General features: G+C 39.4%; 2 long non-coding RNA genes across 2 annotated transcripts in view; both read left to right on the top strand.

The window, feature by feature from the left end:
• Nucleotides 1-25566, top strand: part of LOC309640624 — an 85305-nt gene that overhangs the window by 17470 nt on the left and 42269 nt on the right. The window lies entirely within an intron of this gene.
• On the top strand, nt 687-25399 carry LOC309640611. Its single transcript, XR_014252301.1, has 3 exons — nt 687-19468; nt 19506-20708; nt 22371-25399. It is a non-coding gene; the product is annotated as an uncharacterized lncRNA (long non-coding RNA).

Below are 25566 nucleotides of genomic sequence, written 5' to 3'. Positions count from 1 at the left end.
ATTTTAATCTGCAAAGTACTGCATTAAAGAAGTCTTTCTTTCATTCAAGCAGCCTTTTAAGAATGTAATTGCTGCTATTTCATCTTGTTTGAACATCTTGTATAAGTACACGACAAGGCAACTCCAAAATCCTTTGTCTGCCTTGTGGTTTGTCTTTGCTTGAAGGAAAATGATGAAAGTGGCCTGTTATCTTTCTGTTTACAGTCAGTAATTCTGCTTCATTAGGCTGCATGCTAATTACTTTCAGAAAACACAACCGAAGATTCATGGCCTAAATGGAATTAAATAACTAAAACCCAAAGGCAGTTTTAGAAGTTATTTTATTTAATGTTATGAATCTTAGAACACTAGACAGTTCTACAAAGATTAGAATTATGATATAATCTAATCTCCATTATTCTGCCTTGTTATTTTAAATTTTTATAAAGCTTGTTGATTCAAAAAAGATGATAGTCTTCCTAAAATTTTCTAGTTAATGATCTCTCTATATTAGAAGTTTCTTAGTTTTTTTCCATAACATATAGAGCTTTCACAATCCTCATTAATTATTGTAACATTTTACTCTACAAACTAAAACTATACATTTAGACTTCAACTGAGAGATAGGAATTAAAAATCCAAAGCACACAAATTATTTTTTGCTCTGAGTTACATTAAAATGCTTACCAAAAAAAAAAAAAAAAATGCTTACCTATATTTGAAAGTACGTATTCAGATATTAATAATGACTCTGAATGATATGTCTTGCTCTATTACTGACATTGTTAAGCTGAGTAGATTTAATGGTTAGCTTTGCAGTCACTTGCAAATTGATCATATGCAAGTTCAGGAGGCTAGAAATTACATTAAAGTTGGCATTCTGCTACTCAGAATGCCAGAAAGCTTTTGACCTTCCAAAGATCAAAGCCAATGCCAAAATCAGATTTTGGCCAAATATTGTGGCTGAAGTCAAGCTTTGATACAACCCTCATTCCTAGGAAAAGTATGGCATGTAGGCAGGCAGCAAAGGGTAGCTACCATAGACAGCTACAATAGACAGAAATAATTTTTTGCTCAAATTGACATATAGCAGAATATATTAATATAATTAGTATAGAATATATTAATATAATTAATAGAGAATTAGGCCAGGAGTCAGATTTGATGATCAGGGCTATAGAACATTCTTGTCAATTAAGGGGAAGTTTAGATTAGACCCACCCTTTATGAAAAGTCTGCTAAATATCATACCTATGGTATATATTTTCTACATGCAGCCCAGATGTCTGCTAGTTTGATGGGCCCTGCTAGTTAGTAGTTATACCACAACCTGCCCCCACTCTCATCAGTGACCCCAGTTATTTCCAGAAGACACCCAAAGGTGTGACTCACATCTTCCTTCTGTTGGTTGGTATCTTGTGTCCGTGGACATTGTTGATACAGCTGCTGGGAGAAGACCCACACCCAGCAGGGGAGTGCCCAGGACTCTGCCTCCGGGTTCACTCAGATTCCAACTGAATGGTGTTTGTCAAGGGTTTGGGCAGTGGTGGACGTGGTTTCCTCCAAAAGCCACTTTCCTTATGTTGAAAGTCCCTCAAATCCCCCTTGAACTCTAAACTTTCAGTCTCTTTAGAGACTGAAAACTAGTCACTATTCTATCACCTTTCAACTTCCTGGGTTTTTTTCCCCATTACTCAGCCCTTCTCATAGAAACATCCGTCCACCTTCTTCCAGTTTAAAAAAAAGAAAAAAATGCTTCCAAATGTTGACAGAGACAAATCAATGCTAGTGTGTATAGAGGATAGGGGGGTGAGAATAGGATATTATTTCTAGCCATTCCCAAGTTTGGATGTTGTTCTGGTTTTCTATTGCTGCATAACAAGTTGCCACAAGTTTGGTGGCTTCAAACAACCCCCATTTTATTATCTCACAATCCCATAGGTCAAAAGTCCAGGTAAGCTCCACTGGGCTCTCTCCTTAGGGTTTCACAGATTTTCTCTTCTGTTACTATCCGGAAAAAACTCTGCTTTTAAAGTGCTCATGAGACCCACCCAGATAATCTCCTTTTGGGGAAATGATATCTCATCATAATCCCAGGTTTCATCCCTACTCAAAAGGGATGGGATTATGCAAGAGTGAGGGTCATTGGGGGCCATTCTTAGAATGGTGCCTACCACATAGGTACGTCAGAATTATCACTTTGATCAGAATCAGATTTACAGATTCTCGGCCATTCCTCCTCTTCTCTGAGATTCTGGTTTAGCAGAGCTGAGCAGAACTCCGGAATCTGTATGTTTCACAGGTTCCCGATGTGATTCTGAGGCAGTCTTTTCTGGGAGAGAGTTGGGATATCATTAAGTAGCCCCAAAGGGTCTGCTATATGTATACCATCTTTTATCCTCACAATAGCTCTGTCGTATAAGTCTTGTGTTTCTTCCATTTTAGAGGAGAGGAAACTGGGATACAAAGAGTCTAAGTAACTTGCCCAACACCTCACAGTGAGTGAAGAGCTCAGGAAGTATGGTTTACACAACTGCGTGGTTCACCATTCTTTTAGAAATGGATTGATAACCCTAGAGTCTTCTGAGAGCCAGGTAGGTAGACTTAAATTTAGAATAGCCTGGACTAGGAATCCCAAATTAAGGGAACTAGTAAATGTACTCAATACTTGTTAAATTTAACTTCTGGACCACTCAGGGAGACCACTCTAGGTAGGTAATAATGATGCAGATGGGAGTGAAGATAGAGAAAAAGGAGCAAATTTGAAAAGTATGGAAATGTGGGACCCTCTTCTCTCACCAAAGACAGCCCTTCAGAGCCAGGTGAGGGATCATGGGAATTAGGAAGTGGTGATTAGACATGGAGCCTACTGTGCCAGGTTAATGGATGAGGGCTTTGTAATGCAACCCAGGATCTTTATCATAATAAGATCAAAGTAAGGCTGAGATGGGGGGTGAGAGGCAGTGGTGGGAGGTGGGGTGAATGTCATACACAGACCGGATGCAAGCCACTGAGGGGATTTACTGTTGCCTTCTCAATGGGTCTGATTAACTTTGGGACAAAGGTCAGTTTATATTTTTCCTCTCCATTCTACCCTTTGGTTCCAGAAGCTTCTCCCAGATAACCGCATGGCTTATTTTCTCATTGTGTTCATGTCCCTGCTATAGATGGGGAGAAAAAATTACTGGTGAAAACCAGAAGGTTTGAAAAATAAACCCAAGTTGCTCTTTTGTCTAGTTTTTTGGGAAACGAGGAAAAGAGAATTAAATCTGTTTTCAAATTTTTTTTTTAAGTTTCTTTCTTTTTTAAAAAAATTAATTTATTTATTTATTTGACTGCACGGGGTCTTAGTTGTGCCATGCAGGATCTTTAGTTACACCCGGGATCTTTTAGTTGCGGCACGTGGGATCTAGTTCCCTGATGAGGGATCAAACCCAGGCCCCCTGCATTGGGAGCGTAGAGTCTTAGCCACTGGACCACCAGGGAAGTCCTGTTTTCAAATTTTAAACTTTTATTATTTCTGCTATTGCACACTCATCATTCACTATATTCCGTGCATTTTAATTTTTTTTTAATTTATTTTTTATTTTTTGGCCTTCCCTACTGACTCATGCTAGGCTTAAAGAATAACAATACCATGAACACCCATGAAATCAATATCTTGTTTAACAAAGGACTATTACCAGTGCCTTTGTAGCCGAGCCCACCCTGTGTACCTCCTTGCTCTCATCCCTCTGTCTTACCAGGCGTAACCACAATCCTGAATTTTATGCCTGTTATTCTCTTATTTTTCTTTATGATTTTATCACATATCAATCTCTAATCAATATATTGTTTAGTTTTCTGTATTTTTGAACTTCATGTATGTGGAATTACATGGAGTCTAGTCTTCTGTGACTTGTTTTTTTGCTCACCTTGTGCTTCTGAAATGCAACCAACTTCATATTCATACCTAGTATTCCATTTAAAGAACGAGCCACAATCCATCCATTCTCTTATCAATTGGTTTGGGTAAATTTCATTTTTTTTTACTGTTGCAAACATTGCTGCTATAAACATTTTGCCTCCTGATATTTATATTCAAGAGTTCTTTAGCAAATACAACTGGAAGTGGAATTGCTGGATCATAAGTTATGTGCATCTTTGACATTATTAATTAATGTCAAATTGTTTTCCAAATAGGTTGTATCTACTTCTACTTCCATTAGAAGAGTACACGAGTATCCCTTGTTCCTCATCTGCAATCAAATTTGATATTATGAGGATTTAAATTTTTTGCCAATCTGGTGGATGTAAAATATCTCATTTTAGCTTTGATTTGCAGTTTCCTGGATAATAATGAAGGTGAGAATCTTTTCATATATTTCTTTCCATTGGCTATGCTTTTTCCTCTCTGAAGTCCCTATTCAAGTCTTTTGCCCATTTAAAAATTGTGTTGTCTCTGCCTTCCTGATGTTTCGGAGTTCTTCATATAGAGTCTGTTTCAGGATTGTTTATTCAGCTTCACTGGTCAGTTAGTTTCAATTACTATATAATAGGGCAAGTATTCCTACTTTGTTCTTCTTTTTCACGTTTTCATATAATAGGATTAGCTTACTAGTTTTCACATACACACATGCGCATTTTTACATATTTTATATCTTTCTCCATTTATATGGTCTTGTTGAAAGGTAAACTGAGGCATATTAAAATTTTTGAGAATTTACTTGAGCAAATGTAGGTTTGAATGGAGCACCATTAAACCAGAAGTGGTTAGAAACTGCACTCTGCCAATAGGAGTTAGGGGAAAAAACTTCTATAGAGAAGAGGTGGAAGCAAAGCAAGGAAATTATTTGATTGGCTATAGCTTAAGTGGTTGCATTATTTTGGAAAGGCTAGTTGGCTGTTTGTGATTGGTTGTCCTTAGGTTTCAATTTCTTAGCCTTGAGGCATTACAGGCTTAGGTTCTGGTTTGCTTACATAGGCTACTAAGGCACTAATGTCGCCTTTGTCTGATGTCCTCCTTGTTTAAGTCTTCCTTAATATTAATTTAATTTAATTTAATATTTAATATTAGATTTATATTTTCTCTATAGAGGTCTTACATGTCTTTTATTAGATTTATTTCTAACTAAGTTTGTTGTTGTTATTATATATCCTCTTTGTTATTTATATACACAAATGCAATTTGCTATTGTATACTGATTTTGTAACCAGAAACTTTGCTAACTCTTTTATTAATTTTTAAACTTTAATATCTTTACTTCTTTTTCTGCCTTTGCTTCTTTGTTCACTTGACTATAAACTTCTTTATATGTTTATTTTATGTTTAATTTCTTGTCTTGCTCTAGGAAGTTGTGCCTATTCTACGTTTGCTCTGTATTTCCTTTTGAGCCTCTGTTTGAATCCTACTGGGTGTCTGAAACTTGGTGATCTAGTCTACTCTTGCTAGGTTATGTGAAATAACAAACAACCACCAAGTCTCAGTGGCTTACAACCACAAAGGTTTACTTCTTATTCATCTGACATGTTATTCACTGGTCAGTCTGCTACACATCTTCTTCATTCTGGGATCTAGGTTGGAGGAGGAGCCCATTCCTGGGACAGGCTATTTTGTGTGTCAGAGGAAAAAGAGCAATGGGTAACTGCTGGAAAGCTCTTCAAGCTTCTACTTGGATGGTGCATACAACACTTCCAGGTACATTGCATTAGGCAAAACAAGCTATGTGGCCAAGTCTGATGTCAGGGGGGTGGAGAAGTATAATCAAATCACAGGGAGAGAAGAGAGAATGATAGGGAACAATAATACAATCTACAACACCTGCCTTTTTGTTTTTTTTGAACAGTCTCTACATAGAATTTCTAAACAAGATCTTTTGGTAACTAATTCAGAGCTGCCCCTGCCTGGCCCCAATTATATGCTATATCCAGTTCAAAATAGCTGAGCTGGGTGATTTGTTTATGCTTCTGTTATACATGCTCTTGTACCTTCTACATGTAGTTTTGTCTCACCCCAACTATTAGACTGAAGATGATTAAGAATCTGCTGAAAACAATGAAAAACACACATACCCAGTTGTGCTTACCACTTAAGGGATTTTTTAAGAATCCCTGAATATCATGCATGAGCTATAGGTCCCTGCTATTTTTGCAGTTGCCTATTAACACATCAGTATTCTCCACCAGACTACACTGTGAGGTCAGATAGCATCTGTTTTGTTCACTGTTGTGTCCCAGGGACTAGCACAACATTTACAATATAATAGCCTTCAAAAAAAAATGTATGAAATGAACAAACAAACTAAACTGGAATTAGATTGCAAGGCTAGAGTCCCAAATCAAATGAATAAGGTCAAGTTAGTAGGATAAGCTATAATCATTAGAAGCCCAGGATAAAATAGAGATAATATTTATACTAAATAAACAAAGTCTTTGGAAATTGCTTCTTTTGTGTAAAGCCATTGAACAACAAAAAGCCTGAATAGATTGAAGCTAGCTTCTAAGTCAGTGTAAGTGAACTGTTTTGTTGTTGTTGTTGTTTGTTTTGTTTTTTCTTCCCCTTTTTCCTTCAAGGGTTCGCAGGCAGAACTTGTCAGGCTGGTAATGATTGTTTCTATTTTATGTTGTATCCCTCTGAGAACAGCACCATGTGAGAGTCCCCTAAAGGTAGACAGCCTGGATGAATGAATGGGTGCTTTTAAGAACCAGCCTCTCCTGTATACCCAGAACCACCAGCAGAGGTCAGGCCTGATCTCTGTGGTGATCCTGCTGTCTGCTTTTGGTTAACTGTTTTCATAACAATGTTTTTGCATAAGTGGCATGCTTCTTATATGTAGGGCACATTTTCTCTATCACCTCCCATGATCAAGGACAGCTATTATGTGCTTATTTATTTATTCATGCAATAAAGATGTATCATGTGCCTACTCTCTGCCCTGTACTGAGACTAAGGTGGTAAGCAAAACAGACATAATCCCTGCCTTCCTGAAGAATTCTACTGGGGAGGACAGTTAATTCAATGAATAATTTTCAAAAATTATGATTTGGGTTATGCTGGTTGAAGTACATGGTACTAGGAGGGTAAGTGTAAGAAAATGGACCAAAAGTAGCCTAAGGAACCAGGGAAATTCTTCCAGGTTTCTAGTGCGTTCTAAAAGATATCTGAGTTAAGTAGACCAGGAACCATAGAGAGAGCCTGTAATTTAGCTTAAGCAAGTTTTTGTTCTTGTAATGAGAAGAGAGAAGAGAGAGGGTCTGGTTAAACTCATAGACTCTGAGCTATGCTCTCAGGAAAGTACCAGTTCTTGATTCACCAGGCTATTGTCAGGATTAAATGTGTTAATTTATGTAAGTGTCTGGCATAAAGTAAGCATTCAATGTATGTTGGCCCTTATTATTCACTGGAATATTCAGCAATATCCTTTACGCCTCAGTTATTTTTCAGATTCAAAAATTCTCTGTGAATCAGAATTGTGCTACCCTAGTGGACTTCAATCTACTAAATTTTGTTTCTGAAACACAGCCACTTTTTGGCTTTGATTGTTGTTTATGTGTCTTGTGTAGACAGCACAGGAGAATCTGGCTAAGTTTCACATGACAATGTGAGATGTACAACTCCAAGCCACATAATGTAGTTATAAGTTGTATAATTAATTTTTTTCTAATCCCATAAGAAATTCCATAGATAACATGGCCACACTGATAGAAATAGAGTCCTTGAATCTTAAGATAGCAAATCACAGACTTACTTCAAAGTTATTGAGGCACAGCTCTTTGTAGTGTCTTATATCCAGTCAGTTTTAATAGCATTTTCATCTCACTTGACAATATGATCCCATCAGTCTCAGAGCTGCACAGTATCTTAAGTCACATAACTTTCCTTGACTGTTTAATGAGGATCTTTGTGGCTGAATTTTGGAGAGTGCTTTGAAGTCTCTTTCCAATAAAGGGAGTGCTAAAAAAGATGTACAAGGCATAATTGAATGGTCTCAGGTTGTTGTAGAGATTAGAAGCAAAAACCTGCAAAATATACAAATAGACCTGACAGAAAAAAACAAAACAAAACAAAAAACCTCAGAAAAGAAGAGGTTTAAATTACAAATTATTTTTGTTTTCTGAAATTATACTCTACTCCAGGATATCAGTCACATGCCCTCCTGAATTTTGAACATTTTAAGTTCTAGTTTTCTAACTTGCCCATTATCCACTCCTTGTCAATCTTTTTGATTTTCAAAGTATGCCAGAACTTTTTTTTTGTCAGAACTTTCCTTATAGCTGTTAAAAAAATAAAGTCATAGATTTTAGACCAATTTTATATTTTATTTATTTATTTGGCTATGCCAGGTCTTAGTTGCGGCACGCGGGATCTTCATTGCTGTGTGCAGGATCTTAAGTTGCAGCACGTGGGATCTAGTTCCCTGACCAGAGCTCGAACCCGGGCCCCCCGCACTGGGAGCGCGGAGTCTTAGCCACTGGACCACCAGGGAAGTCTCTATACCAATTTTATTTACATATACATACAGATACATAGAAAAATACTATAAGACATTAGTCATGGGTCTCATTGGGTTCTGGAATTAAGGGAAGCTTTTATTTTTCTTGTTATCATTTTTCTGTTTATAATATTAGTTTTGTAAAAAAAAAAAAAAAAAATGTGTGGTGTTGGTTTTCTAAGTGGACCTGGATAATAGTTCTCTGTCCTAAGCAATTCCATCTGAACATAATTCACTTATTTTAAAACAAGACAAAGCCAATCAAAAAAGTTACCTGGCAAAAGAAATATTAGGTTTTATTGGAAAATCCCCCAGTTCCAGAATGCTTTGCTGGTCAAGGGTTAGTATATGAGATCTACAACTTGCCTTTACATAGTTCTTCAGGGCCTTACCCTTGGATTGATTCATAATTGAGACCAAGTTAAATTTTCTGGAAAAAAGAAGTCCACTGCTCAGCAGGCTAGCTGCCTTCAGACTGGCTACATTAACTTTACCTATCCCCAGCCTAGCCAAAGAATCAATAAAGGCTGGTGGTATAAGGTCATAAATTTGATTTCTATATCCCAAATCACTTCCATTCTGGGCTGACCTCACATTGGCAGTCTGGTTTGATTACAAGGTCATTTTCCCACATGTTGTATTCAGCTGTTTGAAAGGTACAATGTGTTGGTTCAAATCTGATCCCTGGGGAATATTTGCTCGTTTTACAAGCAGCTCCTCTAGTTGACATAATTCAATCCAATGGGCAGTTGCTCCTCAGGGAACCCGATGTGCTAAACCTCAGGGTTGTCCCAACTGGGTCTCCAGGTGCCCTGAGGAAGGCTGCCCGGAGCTCTGCTCAGCCAGGCCGGTGGTACTCAGGCCCTGCTCCCCCTCTCCCCCAATTTCAACTCAAACCTTTAAGAACAATCAACAAGGAAGTCTTTGTGCTTCAAAATGTTCTCAATTATGATAGCTCTGGTGTGGGGGGAAAAACTCAACCTAAAGATTTGATTGAAAAGTTTCTCCTTAGCCCCAGAATAGTCATTTTTATAATAATAAATTCTTTCCATTACTCAGAACCTTAAAACTACTTTAAAAGCAACAGATCTTATTGATTTTAATTTCAGAGCTGAAAACCAGGTACACTAGCGATTTTGTCTAGTAAGTGAAGAAACTGAGGTCCCAAGAGAACCAAGTGGACTGGCCCCAAGTCATCTGAGTAGTTCTTATCGGAGCTGGGTAAAAACCTGATCTCCAGCCCAATGCCTTGCCCACTGCCTCATTCTGCCCGTCTCATCCCCTTATCAATGCTGGCTAAGGGACTATTGTATTAGATATCATCATTATTAATAATGATCACTACCATTTATAGAGCCCTTTGTAGGTGCCTGATGCTGTGTATCAAACTCAGTATCGACAACAGCCCAGTGAGGTACGTCTTCTTATTATCCCACTTTATAGTCGAGAAAATTGAGTCCCAGAGAGGATAAGTAACTTTCCCAGCATTTTAAATGACAGTGTGTAAAAGGCAGGATGAGATTTAAATCCAATTCTTTCTGACCCCAGAACCCAAGCTTTGAACTATTTAGCATTATGGCTGGATTTCTCAGAACAGTTCTTTTCTTACCAAAAGATATAAAAGTATCTTTTAAAGGCTCTTGGCCTTGAAGGCTTAAGTTATCCCACCTGACATATCAGCATCATTATCAGGCCCTAGGATCTCATTTTAATGCTCTCTCCCGGCCCACAAGTCAGAATATAATTCTTTTAAAAGAGGATCCTTTTTGTTGTAAGGTAACTAACCCCCCTTAAGTCTATCTTACACTAAATTCTGCTCTTTGGGGGATGCGCTAGTAACAAAACCACAACGGAGTCCACACAAAGATTTCAAGCACCCTAGATTGGTAGTTGCTAAAGACAGCATTTAAAAAGCCAGGGATGGCCGGGCAGAGGCTTATTGCCTGAGAAAGACAAGAGTATGGGGCCCATCTGGGCTGCCCACAAGATCCAGGCAAGCGTAGCACATCGTAAATAACCTCTTACACAAGCTTCACTGCCAGCTCAAAATGGGTTTTGAATGTATTTGGTTTGCTTTTAAAGAGAGTGTGAGCTAAAGTCTGTCATTTAAAATTGCCCAGAACTCACGTCACAAGAACAGGTGGGTCTGGATTGAAAACGAAATAAATGAGAGTCTGAATTTACCAAAGCAAACATTATGGAGTAATTATTTTGCTTTAGAACAGGATTACCCTTGGGACTCTTTAAAGCAGGGATCTCCTTTACTGCAATTAAAATGTAAATTTCTCTATTCAAATTTGGTTAACACTCCTGACCTTTCAGGAAAATGCTCGTTTTATTAAGCAAAGGATCCCTTGTGCGGAAGAACAAATTAAAGGTTTGATTCTTCCTTAGAAATACTAAAGAAGGTCTGCAAAGCCTTATTTCCTTTTCCGTTCTGAATGTTAAAGCTGTTATAGAAGTCTCTTTATGGGAGAATTTTTGTTTTTAAATATTACCCAATGCTCTTTCCTAAAACATACTTATTAAAGCTCAAGATCAGGGAGAGGTAACAAGCCTTTTTGAGATCACATTTTATCTGCTGCTGAAAAGCCCTTTATCAGTAGGTGGCGCTCTAAGAATGAGATTACTGTATTGTGGAGACAATGAAGTCAGTCTAGAAAGCAAAATTCCACCCTTTCTGGGGCACCTTTTTGAAGGAAACAGCTTTGCCCTGCCCCGTGAGAGGGCTCCTCTTCCTGAGCTGTCCATCTCTGAATCTGCTGTTTGCGCAAAAGGATGTCCACATAGTACCCTTCTTAGAACCACAGACTATCAAGGCTAGAAAGGACCTCTTATGTAATGGCTTAGCTTGCAGCCTTTTGATCCTAGGATCACAGGATCTGTAAAGCTTGGAGGAAACTTAGAAATCATCTTCAACGCTCTCGTTTTTTTGATGAGGAAGTTGAGACCTGACATGAAGGACTGATCACCCAGCTAGTTCTTAGCTGAGGTCATCTAGCTAGTTCTTAGCTGATCCAGGACAAGAGCCCTAGTGGGCTTGCTCCATGTCTAGTGCTTCCTGGCTTATTGGTGAACATTACGGGGGCTTAGAGAGTGAAAAGATACCAGCCTCTCTTTACACTCATGATATAGCCACTCTACCAGGACTCATTACAAATGTCAGCTGCAGAGTCTTTCTCTCCAAGCTAACTTTCTCAGGTATCTTATTTCTGCCAACCAAATCATCATTTCCCCCATCACCCAGATTCAAAAACCTAGGTTCTCTATTGGCTAGTCCCTTTAGCATGATTCAATGTGTGTTTGGAAACGTTCTGGACTCCAGGGTATAGACATGAACAAAACAGACAAAAATCTCTACTCTCATGAAGGAAACAAAATAAAGAAATTAGTCAGTTATATAGCATGTTAGTGATGAATGCTAAGGAAGAAAAAAAAAGAAAAAGCAGGAAAGAGGGATGTGAAGTGTTAGGGGAGGAATGGAAATTGGGTCAGGGGAAGCCTCACTGAGAAAGTCACTTTTTTTTTCCCCCGTTAGATATTATTATTTATTTTAATTAATTAATTTACTTTCTGAAACATAATTATTATTCAAGAAAATAAGATTTTTATACTGTATGGAGAAAGTCACTTTTGAGCTAAGACTGAAGGAAGGGATGGAGTTAGTTGTAAGGCTATGGAGAGGAAGAGTATTCTAGGCAAAGGGAACAGCAGGTGTGAAGGCTCTGAGTCAGGAGCAGGCTTGGAATTTTTAGAAACAGTAAGGAGACCAATAAATTATTTATAAATTTTTATCAAGTACAGATTTTTTCTTTATCAATGTAACCCACTCCCTCATTCATTCCTAATGTCACCTCTTTAGGCTAGATTCCTAAACCTGGATTCTTACAATTCTTATCTAATTGGTCTCTTCACCCTGAGTCTCTTTCCCAGGTTGCCAGATCTTTAACTAAATGTAGTGTGGCATCCTGGGCCTGCTTGGGCCTGATCATGTACTGAATATTTACCACTTCCATCTGATGATGGAGTGCTGCTGTGCACACTCAACCTTATGGCTTGTTGGGTCAGATAATACCTAGTTCATGATGGACAGTTCAGGTCGCATGGCAACTTGGTGGACCATGGTTAAGCATTCAGTCTCTACTAAGGCCCAGTAGTAGGCAAAGCGCTGTTTCTCAAAAGGAGAGAAGCTATCCGCAGATGATGGCAGGGTTTTGCTCCAAAATCCTGAGTCCATGCTGTGATTCACATATAGGGGCTGCCAAAGGCTCCAAAAAGCATTCCTATCTGCCATTGTTGCTCCAAACACCATCAGATCTGCTGGATTGTATGAACCAACTGGTAGAGTTTTTTGTGCAAGACGTTCTCTTGTTTTGTGCTCCACTCAAAACTGGCACCTTTTGCTCTACGGTAACTTACTAAGGCATTTCTTTCCTCTTAAAATTTTTTTCCTTCCCTCTCTATTTTTCCATACTAGCTTTAGAGACTTGGAGAAGTTAGTTTAAATTTAAATAAATAAATACATAAATAAATGAATGAATAACTGATGAGTTTCACAGAAGGATCTTGGAACTAGTCCATTCAACTCCAAAATCTATGTACTTAACCACTATACTGTATGCACATTTGTAAACTGCCCCCCCGCATAATATATGATGAACATTTTCCTCATAATATTTTGTTTCTCATAACATTAAAAACATAAACATAAAAACATAATATTATGTTTCCCATAATATAAAAACTTTTCATAAACATAATTTTTGTGACTGTTTAACAGTTAGTTGTATGACCTTTTGGCTATTGAAAAGACAGCACATTGTCAATATCTTTTTTCATGTATTCTTATCTGGCTTTCTAATTGTTGACCTAGAATATTCTTGGAATGAAATTGCTAGGTTAAAGGTATGAACATTTCTAAGGCTCTTCATACTTAATGCCAGATTTCTTTCCACAGTGATCTCAAATTCTTTTGTTTTGGGCATCTGTTGCCATAGAGATTATATGATCTGTGGGGTCAGATATCATTTCTAAATTCCCAGGTCCTTTTGCAACACAGGGGATAGCTCTGCATACATATTAGGAAAGTAGTAAATAGTTGACTTGATTGGAATGGTTGGAATTGAGTAACTTGAGTGCCTTGTCTTGTGTGGAGGAATTGAAACCCAGGTGGATACTGGCTGGATGAGAAGTGGAAACTATTCACTTCAACCAGCTTGATCCATGTAATTAAGGGGAAAAGTGGACATAAACACAGATATGTGTCACAACGAAAAGACAACCTACTGAATAGGAGGAAATATTTGCAAATGATATGACCGATAAGGGGTTAATATCCAAAATATATAAATAGCTCATACAACTCAGCATCAGAAAAGCAAACAACCCAATTAAAAAATGGGCAGAAGACCTGAACAGGCGTTTTTCCAAAGAGGACATGCAGATGGCCAACAGGCACATGAAAAGATGTTCAACATCGGTAATCATCATGGAAATGCAAATCACAAGCACAATGAGATTTCACCTCACACCTGTCAGAATGGCTATCATCAAAAAGAACACAAATAACAAATGTTGGTGAGGATGTGGAGAAAAGGGAACCCTTCTACACTGCTGGTTGGAATGTAAATTGGTGCAGCCACTATGGAGAACAGTATGGAGTGTTCTCAAAAAACTAGTTTCTCAAAGAACTACCATATAAGCCAGAAATTCCACTCCTGGGTATATATCCAAAAAAAGCCCCCCAGAACACTAATTTGAAAAGATACATGCACCCCAATGTTCATAGCAGCATTATTTACAATTGTCAAGATATGAAAGCAACCTAAGTGTCCATCAACAGCTGAATAGATAAAGAAGATGTAGCATATATATATATATATATATATATATATATATATATATATATATATACACACACACAATGGAATACTACTCAGCCGTAAAAAGAATGAAATTTTGTCATTTGCAACAATGTGGATGGACTTGGAGGGCATTATGTTAAGTGAAATAAGTCAGACACAGAAAGACAAATACTATATGATATCACATATGTGGAATCTAAAAAAATACAACAAACTAGTGACTATAAGAAGAAAGGAACAGATTCACAGATACAGAGAACAAACTAGTGGTTGCTAGTGGGGAGAGGGGAGGAGGAGGGGCAATAGAAGGATAGGGGACTAAGAGGTACAAACTATTATGTTTAAAATAAGCTACAAGGATATATTACACAACACAGGGAACATAGCCAACATTTTATAACTATAAATGAAGTATAACCTTTAAAAATTATGAATCACTATACTGTACACCTGTAACATATAATATTGTACATCAACTATACTTCAATAGAAAATTATAAAAACAAAACAAAACAGGTATGTGTCCAATGTTAACAGCAACTGTCTCTGGAAGCCACAGCAGACACTGTCGGTTTCCCATAATCCAGTCCCCAACCCCCATTCATGATCTCCTTAACCCATCTACAACTCCATACTCCACCACCTTCCAGCCAAGTGTGGCCACAGGGCACAGCTCTGTCCAATGAGATGAGAACAAAGTCTCCTGGGCAGGACTCTCAGAGAAGCTTTTGTGCTCTTGATTTTAAAAGGGCCATTTTCATTTCTTTCCCCTTCTTCCTGTCCAGAACAGCACATGATACCTGAGGATGCAGCAGCCTTCTTGAGATCATGAGAAGCCAAAGAATAAGGACAAACTGTAACTAGTTAAGGCTGGCAAGACATGAATATTAACAACTGAGATAACGCTTACACATTGCCTACTTCACTGTTCCAGTAGTTCATACATATTAAACTATTAATCCTTTCAATAGGAGGTGAAAGATATTATTGTTTTTTATTTTATTTTATTTTATTTATTATTTATTTATTTATTTTTGGCTGTGTTGGGTCTTCGCTGCTGCTCACGGGCTTTCTCTAGTTGCGGCAGGTGGGGGCTACTCCTCATTGCAGTGCACGGGCTTCTCATTGCGGTGGCTTCTCTTGTTGTGGAGCACGGGCTCTAGGTGCACAGGCTTCAGTAGTTGTGGCACGTGGGCTCAGTAGTTGTGGCTCACAGGCTCAGTAGTTGTGGCTTGCGGGCTCTAGAGTGCAGGCTCAGTAGTTGTGGTGCACGGGCTTAGTTGCTCTGCAGCTTGTGGGATCTTCCCAGACCAGGGATCGAATCCCTGTCCCCTGCATTGGCAGGCGGATTCTTAACCACTGTGCCACCAGGGAAGTCCCATAACCATGTTTTGTATTAAGACACTATTGGCATAGACATGGCCTGGGGCAAGTGGTTTAATCTCACTGGACCTATTTCTCCATCTGACAAATAGACTAAATCAGTGACTTTTTTGATAGTGATCCATAGCAGAAATATGACTGAGAACAACTAATCATGTATGTGTTTATGTGTATAACTGAAAGTTTCATAAAATAGCTTACCCTTAGAAAGACAGGTTTTTTTCCTTGTCTTTTGTTTGTTTGTTTGTTTGTTTTGGCTGCACCACACGGCTTATGGGATATTAGTTCCCCAACCAGGGTTTGAACCCGTATCCCCTGCAGTGGAAGTGTGGAGTCCTAACCACTGGACCGCCAGGGAATTCCCGAAAGACAGTTTTTTTTTTAAACAGAAGTTTTAGGTTCACAGCAAAATTGAGGGGAAAGATACAAAGATTCCCCCACCTGCCCCCACACGTGCCCAGCCTCCCCCATTATCAACATCCCCCGCCAGCGTGGGACATTTGTTACAATTGATGAACCTACCTTGACACATCATAATCACCCAAAATCTATAGTTTACATTAGGGTTCACTCTTGTGTTGTACATTCTATGAGTTTGCACAAATGTATAATGGCACGTGTCCACCATTATAGTATCATATAGGGTAATTTCACTGCCCTAAATATCCTCTGTGCTCTATCTATTCATTCCTCCCCTTAGGCCCTGACAACCACGGAACTTTTTACCATCTCCATAGTTTTGCCTTTTCCAGAATGTCATATTGTTGGAATCATACAGTATGTAGCCTTCTCAGATTGGCTTCTTCCATTTAGTGATACACATTCAAGATTCCTCCATGTCTTTTCATGGTTTGATAACTCATTTCCTTTTTGCACTGAAAAATATTCCATTATCTGGATGTACCAGTTTATTCATCCATTCACCTATGGAAAGAATCTTGGTTGCTTCCAAGTTTTGACAGTTATGAATAAAGCTGCTACCAGCATGTGTGTGCAGGTTTTTGTGTGGACATAAGTCTGCAGCTCCTTTGGGTAGATACCAAGGAGCTCATTTATTGGATGGTATGGTAAGAGTATGTTTACTTTTGTAAGAAACTGCCAAAATGTCTTCCCAAGTGTCTTTACCATTTTGCACTCCCAATGGAATAAATGAGAGTTCTTGTTTTTCCATATCTTCGCCAGCATTTGGTGTTGCAGTGTTCTGGATTTTGCCCATTCTAAGTGATGTGTAGTGGTATTCTATGGTTTTAGTTTGCATTTTCCTGATGACATGTGATGTGGCGCATCTTTTAATATGCTTATTTGCAACCTGTATATCTTCTTTGGTGAGTTGTCTGTTAAGGTCTTTGACCTGTTTTTTAAATGGGTTGTATGTGTTCTTTATATATTTTGGATAACAGTTCTTTATCAGATGTGTCTATTGCAAATATTTTCTCCCAGTCTGTGGCTTGTCTTCTCATTCCCTTGACATTGTTTTTTTTGCAGAGCTGAAGTTTTTAATTTTAATGATGTCCAGCGAATCAGTTATTTCTTTCATGGATCATGTCTTTTGTACTGTATCTAAAAAGGCATCATCATATCCAAGGTCATCTAGGTTTTCTCCTGTGTTATTTCCTAGGAATTTTATAGTTTTGCATCTTATACTTCCGTCTGTACTCCATTTGAGTTAATTTTTGTGAAGGGTATAAGGTCTATATCTAGATTCACTTTTTCACATGTGGATGTCCAGTTATTCCAGAACCATTTGTTGAAAAGACTACTTTTGCTCCATTGTATTGCCTTTGCTTTTTCATCAATGATCAGTTGACTCTATGTGGGGGGCTATTATTTTCGTCGCTGCTTTACAGACAAGAAAACTGAAAAACTGGAAAGAGGTTAAGTAACTTTGCCAATGTCACACAGCTAATAAGTAGCAGAGCCAAGATTTAATAATGAGTTAATAAAGCTAATAAATAGCAGCCTGGTGCCAATATCCCTGTACTTAACCACTGTGCCATACTCCCTGTCTAGATAAACAGACCCAGTTTGTGTCCTGGTGTCATGTTTGAGCAGTTGCACCATTTTTGGACAGCCTATATTAATATTTCTATATATGAAAAAGATATCTCTACTTACTTGTGTTTCTTATTATGTGTGAAAAATAAATCTCTATTTAAGCCACTATTGCTTAGGGTTTCTGCTATATGTAGCAGAATACAGTCAGTCCTGATAGCCAAGCCATCAGTAGCTAATACCCTAAATCCCTTCTATGTGCCTTCATAGTACATCACTCCCCCCAACCCCACCCCCCCGTTAGAGTGCTAGCTCAGTGAGGACAGGGACTACAGCAATCTTGCATATTATTGTACCTTAGTACAGTGTCTGGTACATATTAGATGCTCAATAAATATGTTTGAATAATTGAATAAATCAATAAATGATTGATAGCTACAATTGCAATAAATTGAATCTCCTGTTCATGCTTTACTTAGCATCACACTAATTTGCATTCTCTGTGTATGGGCTAGCCAAGAGAGAGGACGGTAGTTCTGTACTTCATGGTTATGTCAGTCTAACCTGGCATTAAAAAAATATATACTATGAATAAGTCATCAAGTCCATGAACTATTGAGAGGTAAGAATATTTTTGGCTTTTGTTTCCCTTGCAGTTTTTCTGTCCCCTTTCAGCTTCATCTTTAGCCATCAGTTTCTTACTTTCTTTTAATTCCATAGTGCTTCTAACATCAGTTTATCCTTCTGATTTGTGTATCTCATATATGCTCTTAATTTCTTCCTTGTCTCTCCTTATTTCCCTGGACATGCTGTATGGTTCCTCTGCACCTCTGATAGAGTGATTTCTCTAAGGCATGAAGAACTGTTTGCTACCCTATAATGTACCCTGCCTGTGCCATCCTCACCACTCATTTCAATTTCCTGGTATGATTTATCCAGCAATCAGACCATCATCCAAACTTGGCTTTGCAGAAAGGCTTAATACGTTTGTCTTACCCCTTTGGGGACTGCTCCCGATTACCATCCAGAGAAGCTCAGGTCTCCATTTTGCTGACTCTTCACTGGAGCCAGATCAGCCACATGAGCCATTTTGTTTAATAGCAAATTGCACTATTCTCAGTGTAACGTGCAATATGTGGAAGGAGTCGAGTGCCTCTGTTGGCAGGAAGGGATTCTGTTTCTCCCTTGTAACACAGCTCGCTTTTTCTCCCTGTGATGCAGTGGAGGGAGCATTGGAAGACAGGTGAGCTGGAGCAGAGGCTCGTCTCATGGAGACGTTGGTCTTGAGCAAGGCCTTAATCCTCTTGGGACCTCAGTTTCCTCCCAACTCTCTAAGATATCATCCAGCCCTGTAATTTATGATTTTATAAATAAGAAATGGCAAAATAACTTCAAAAAATCCATATTACAAAGGCAACCTGAATTAAATGTTAGGAAAAAAAGCTCAGACTTTCCCCATAACATTTATTATAAAATTAATCATATTCAATCTCATAGGTGGAGTTCAGAAAAATAGACTATAAGAATCAAATAACAGGTAACATCAGAATCCAGGATTCAAGGTTGGATTCATGGCAGGAATCAAGAACAAAGGGATCAAGTCCAACCAGTGACAGGTGAGGCACAGGGGAAAGAGCTTCTAAAAGGTGAACTGAGTTTTGTGTCTTTCCTAGTTCTGCTGTTTGTGTTCTCTTATTTCCTGACCCCTACTCTCTGCTCTCCTTCCTCTCCCCCTAATAAATATATATTCTATATTTGTTATTTTTGTTAAGTAAAAATGTATTTTGTTTTTTTTGTAGGAAATTTATAAAATAAGAAAGTATGTATTGTTTCCTTGTTCTCCAATGATCATATTCAGGTGTGCTGTGCCTTCCTGCACTATAGCAATCCAATTAGTAGCTACAATTGCTGTGGCCCCAGGTCAACAGGTGAATGAGCTCCTGACACTCTCCACTTCAAGGTTCCTTCCAGGCAGTGATGCCAATGGGTGGAGCAGATGGAACATCACAAATATACAACCTCATGATCTATTATCTACATGGACTCCATCTGAGTCAGTAGGAGAAATGAGAACATCATTCAGAACCCAGAAGCTCTAAAGTGCACAGGCTCAATTTAAGCCATTTATACATAGCTCACACATGTTCTCTCTCCTACACAAACCTCTCCCAGACCCCTTCCCTGATCTTGTCCCAACATGTAGCCAAGAATACCATGTGTGGCTTTTTTTTTTTTTTTTTTAATAAGTTTACTGGGTTGGAGGCTGTCCATCCCTCTTGATCACTGGGACACTGCTTTTCTTTTTTTTTTTTTTTTTTTTAATTATTTATTTATTTATGGCTGTGTTGCGTCTTTGTTTCTGTGCGAGGGCCTTCTCTAGTTGCGGCAAGTGGGGGCCACTCCTCATCGTGGTGCGCGGGCCTCTCACTATCGCGGCCTCTCTCGTTGCGGGGCACAGGCTCCAGACGCGCAGGCTCAGTAATTGTGGCTCACGGGCCCAGTTGCTCCGCGGCATGTGGGATCTTCCCAGACCAGGGCTCGAACCCGTGTCCCCTGCATTGGCAGGCAGACTCTCAACCACTGAGCCACCAGGGAAGCCCCATGTGTGGCTTTTTGACTTCACTTGTATGGAGTTGCCTCATTTAGAAGTAGGGATCCCTTAATTGTAGTAGTGAGGCTGTTGTGATGGCTAATTTTATGTCTCAAAAATATTATTATGTTTTAAAATGTGCCCAGATATTTGATCAAACATTATTCCGGATGTTTCTGTGAAGGTGTTTTTTGGATGAGATTAACATTTAAATTGATGAACTCTGAGTAAAGCAGATTACTCTCCATAATGTGGGTGGGCTTCATTCAATCAACTGAAGACCTGAATAGAACAAAGGCCGACCTCTCCCCAGCAAGAGGGAATTCTGCCAGCACATGACCTTCAGTCTCGAACTGTGGCTCTTCCCTGAGTCTCCAGCCTATGGGCCTACTCCATCAGATTTTGGACTTGCCAAGCCTCCATAATCATGTGAGCCAATTGTGTAACATTAATCTCTCTATATATATGCACATCCTGTTGGTTCTGTTTCTCTGGAGAACCCTAATATAGATTTCCGTGGTTAGTCTTGCACACAGAAAGCTCCTAGGAAGACAGAAACAAACTCCTGTCCTTGAAGTGCAGGTGCAGATAATGGAAGATTACCCCAGTGCAAAATTTCAAGTCTTGGAACCGGGACCTTAAGCTTAGATGACCTGACTGGCTGAGAAGCAGAGTTAATGCCTTATGTGATAATATTAGTTGTTTCTAGCTGCTGCCATGGGGTGTAGAAAACATTGAGCCTGTGATTCTCTGCTCCTCTGACCTGGCAAAGACTCATTCAGAATGGGCTAAGTTTAGGTGCACCTCTCTGAGATGAGAGGAAGAGGGCCAAGTTCACTCTCCTGCACCCTTGTCCTATTTATACTCTTTGTGCTACTTCAGGAGTAATCCTAAGGAGAAGGAATTTTGAACAGAGTCTCAGGTGTCATGCTTACCTAGTCTAGAACCCAGACCAAATGTTATGGTCCAAGCATATGCAGTAATGCTAAGTCCTACAATTGTCCATCTCACATGGACCTGCTGCTCCTTTTGGTCAAATTCCAGGTGCTCTTGGCTACCTTCCCTTCTTGGTCATAAGGATGCAAAAATTCTGCAGTTTCCAGTTTCCATCTCCTTATTTTACCTGTTTTTCCATCAGGTCTTTACATTTTGTACCCATTGTCTTAAATTCAGTGTCGATACCTACACTTTATTCTTGAATTCTTTCCCTTCTCTAATATGATTGGTTCTTCCTCTGATCAATACTGTTTATTCAACAGTATAAAGAAAAACAGAAAAATCACCTGTAATTTACATACTATTCAGGGATAGCTCCTATTTATATACAAGCCTGGGCAACAAGGTGAATAGTAGTGCCCATTTGTTTATATTGAAAGATTGGGGGAAGAGCAAGTTTCAGAGATGAATGTCAGTCAGGGTTTAGGGGGAATGAAGAATCCAGTTTTGGACAAGTTTGAGATACATGTTAGATATCCAGGTGCAGGAGTAGAGTGAGTGATTTGATATAGGAATCTGGAGTTTAGGAGAGAAACCCAAGTTGGAGCTAGAACTTGAAAGTTATCAGTACATAGGTAAAATGTAAAGTCACGGGCAGGAGAGGTCACCAAGGGAGTATAAAAAGAAAAGAGTAGAGATTTGAGGACAGAGTTCTGGGGCTCTACAATGTCTAGAAGTGGGTGAAGGAGAAGGAACCAGCAAAAAATGACTGAGAAAGAGTGAACAGGGAGGTAGGAGAACAAGAAAGAGTCAAGTTTCAGAAGCCAATGAAGGAAGAATTTCAAGAAGATGTAAACCATCAACTCTGTCAAATGCTGCTGAGAAGGTCTAGAAAATGAGGACTGAGAATTGGCCAATGGAATTAACGACATGAAAGTCATTGGTGACTTTGACAAGAACAATTTTGGTGGAGCAAAGCCTGATTAGAGGGGATTCTGGAAAGAATGGGAGTAGAGACTGGTACTGTGAGTTTAGATAAATCTTTCTAGGAGTTTTACAGAAAAAGGACGAGAGAGATGGAATGTGGGATGGAGGAGGACATGGTGGATCAAGGGAGGATTTATGTATTTATTTATTTATTTATTGGCCTTGCAGCATGCAGGATCTTAGTTCCCCAACCAGGGATGGAACCTGCACCCCCTGCAGTAGAAGCATGAGCCTTAACCACTGGACCACCAGAAAAGTCACTTAAATGGAAGATACTACACTTTTGAATACTGATGGTGATGATCATAATACTGTACTCCATTTATAGATGTACCATAGTTTACTTAACCAGTCCTGCATTAGACCACATAAAATTGTCTCCAACTTTTGCTCTTATAAATAATGCTGCAATAAACATTTGCACTATTTCAGACGCAAGTGAAACACAACTTGAAAAATTACTGGCTGTCCCTGGACCAATAAATGATCATTGATCAAGGAGGCAGTGTAGCCAAAATTCAGCCTCTGTACCCCTATACCAAATTGAATCTCGGAGACAGAGTTTTGACTGAAGTAGAAAGTAGCTTTATTGCTTTGCCCGGCAAAGGGGGCCACAGTGGGCTAATGCCCTCAAAACTGTGTGTCCTGACCTGGAGTGGGTAGTGAGGAGTTTTATAGTAATGGTTCAAAGAGGAGGGCTTGATCAGCTCGTGGACATTCTTTTGATTGGCTGGTGGTGGGGTAAGTGGGAGTGATCGTCATCAACCTTTTGGTTCCAACCAGTCTGGGGTCTACGTGCTTGTAGGCAGCATACAGTTAACTTCTCCCACCTGGTGGGAGTTTCAGTATCTGCAAATCAGCTCAAAGGTATTGTTATGTGTATCCCTTGAGGGGGAACCAGGACCCTGCCCCAAGGCTGTATTATTGCTTCTTGACTGCTCCTCCCCTGCTTCCACATCCTTCTCTTCCCTGATTGGCAATTGTTTGAACCTGCCCTTTGGAACTCAGGGGTAGGTTCATGGAGGCTGAATGAAGCTTATTTCCTGCAAACAAGAAATGGGGGACACAGAAAGGCTTTTGTGTCCAGAGCCCCACAGGGTCCTGCTGGGTTTCAGCGGGAACTCTCACTGGCCCCATTTGGGTCAGGTGCCCAGTCCTGCTTCCTCCAATCGGTGCGGGCTGAGAGGAGTGATAAGATGGCATTTCAACCACAGGAGGGGAATTTCCACAAAGGTGAGTGTGTGGTAGTTGCTCTGCACAGTTTTCCAAAAAAGGTGTTTATTACAACATCCTTGAATACCAATCATTGTCTGCAGTTCTAATTCTTAGGATATATTCCTGAGTGAAATTAATGGGTCCAAGAATATAAACTTTTTTTTAACATCTTTATTGAAATATAATTGCTTTACAATGTTGCGTTAGTTTCTGCTGTATAACAAAGTGAATTGGCTATATGCATACATATATCCCCATATCCCCTCCCCCTTGCGTCTCCCTCCCACCCTCCCTATCCCACCCCTCTAGGTGGTCACAAAGCACCGAGCTGATCTCCCTGTGCTATGCGGCTGCTTCCCACTAGCTATCTATTTTACATTTGGTAGTGTATATATGTTTTAAAGGCTGTTGCCAAGCCGTTTGCCAATCTTCATGCCCACCTGCTAAGTATTAGAAAATCATTCCATGCTCCCTTCCCATCTCAGCGCTGACTACTGTAAAAAACTCAAGTATTTGAGAAGTGGAAAATAGTTTCTCATTGTTATTTTGATCTTACTAAGATTAGCTTATCAGCGAACTTGAATCCAAGTGAAAATTAGCATTAACCAACACGTGCTCTAACAGTCCACTCACGGGCTATTGAACATGGTGGAACTGAATGATGCCGCCGCCACTCGGCAACTCTTTCCCCGCTAGGCAGCTCTTTCCCCGCTCAGCAGCTCTGCAGTGGAATGTTTCTAAACACAGCCTCAGAGACCTGTCTCCTTTTACAAATCTCCAGCTTGAATTGTTGGAGAGCACAGGTAGGGCAACTCCATCCACCTCAGGGTCTCAGCAAAGAGAAGAGACCAAGCAGATGCTTGGGAGCCCGTCTCAATGCACCAGAAAGTAAACTTCAGCCTCTGCTTGGGATTTCTTTTTTGTGTCCTCCGTTCACCTCAGTGACTTTTGCTGTCAGTTGAAAGAACATGCCAGAGGCCATGGAAAGCAGCAGCTGATGGTGGCAACACTGTAGGTCATCCCAGCTCAGCCCCTTCTCCTTCCAAGGCACTTGTTCAGCTGTCAGTATGATCCATGGGGCCTGTTTCCATTCCAGGCAACTCTAGACCCAGCAGCCCCTGATCCCCTAACACATGAACATTGTTCCTAGACTATCTACTGCAGTGAGTGAATTCCTTAGGAGTGAAAAATGGACCTTTATTCCGAAAAGGAGAGAGGAGGAAGGGAAATAAAATTTCATCTTTAAAAGTTCCTCTTTAAGTCTGCAGTCTATGGGACCTTTACAAGCTCAGAATTATGCAGAATTCCATCCTTCATCTCACCACTAAATTGCCAGGACTTGGATCCTATGGCTCCCCACCAGAGTGTATTTTGATTCCCTTATTGCATTTGGGTAAGTCTCATGACCTCTGTGCTTCCAAATTTGTAAAATAAGGAGAATAAAGGGTATCACTTTCCTGGCTGTCATTAATACCTCTATGAGTGGATTTATATAGTGTTTGCTTCTAACAATGAATAGAGCATTGAACAACTAAGGTGCACTGCATGCTGTCATTTATTTTCTGGCTTTTTAGTAGGTTAAAAATTTAGGGGCCTTGAAAAAGTTTAGAAAAAATAAACTCCCTCAATATTTATTAGTTCTGGAGTGAGACAAACTTGGGTTCAAATTCCAGGTCTCCCACTTTCTAACTACATAGATCATAGGCAAATCCCTTAACCTCTCTTGGCCTCAGTTTCCTCATCTACAAAGTGGAGACACTAGTTGTATTTACCTCATGAGGTTGTTAAAAAGTAATACATGTAAAATGCTTGGCACATGAAAAGTGCTTGATATTGGTTGGCTATTATTATTTTAAAAATTATTTCTAGTTAGAGCTGACTCTCTGTGTGAGATAGACCTTGGTTCAAATGTCAGGTCTCTTGTTTACTTAATGTCTCTGTGCCTCAGTTTTCTCATCTGTAAAATGATGTGATAACAATACCACCTAACCTCACAGGGATGTTGTGAGGATTAAATGAAATAATGTAAGTAAAGTGCATGGTACAGACTGTGTGCTCTATAAACATTAGTAATGTTACTACTGGTCCTTCACCTGGGCCCACCCTAAGGCAAACTTATAAAGCTTAGGAAATATGTCATCTAGGCCCT

The sequence above is a fragment of the Balaenoptera physalus genome (genome assembly GCF_965194825.1).
Source record: "Balaenoptera physalus genome assembly, chromosome: 13".
Taxonomy (NCBI): domain Eukaryota; kingdom Metazoa; phylum Chordata; class Mammalia; order Artiodactyla; family Balaenopteridae; genus Balaenoptera; species Balaenoptera physalus.
Note: the sequence above shows the minus strand (reverse complement) of the source record. Positions and strands in the feature narration are given on the sequence as shown.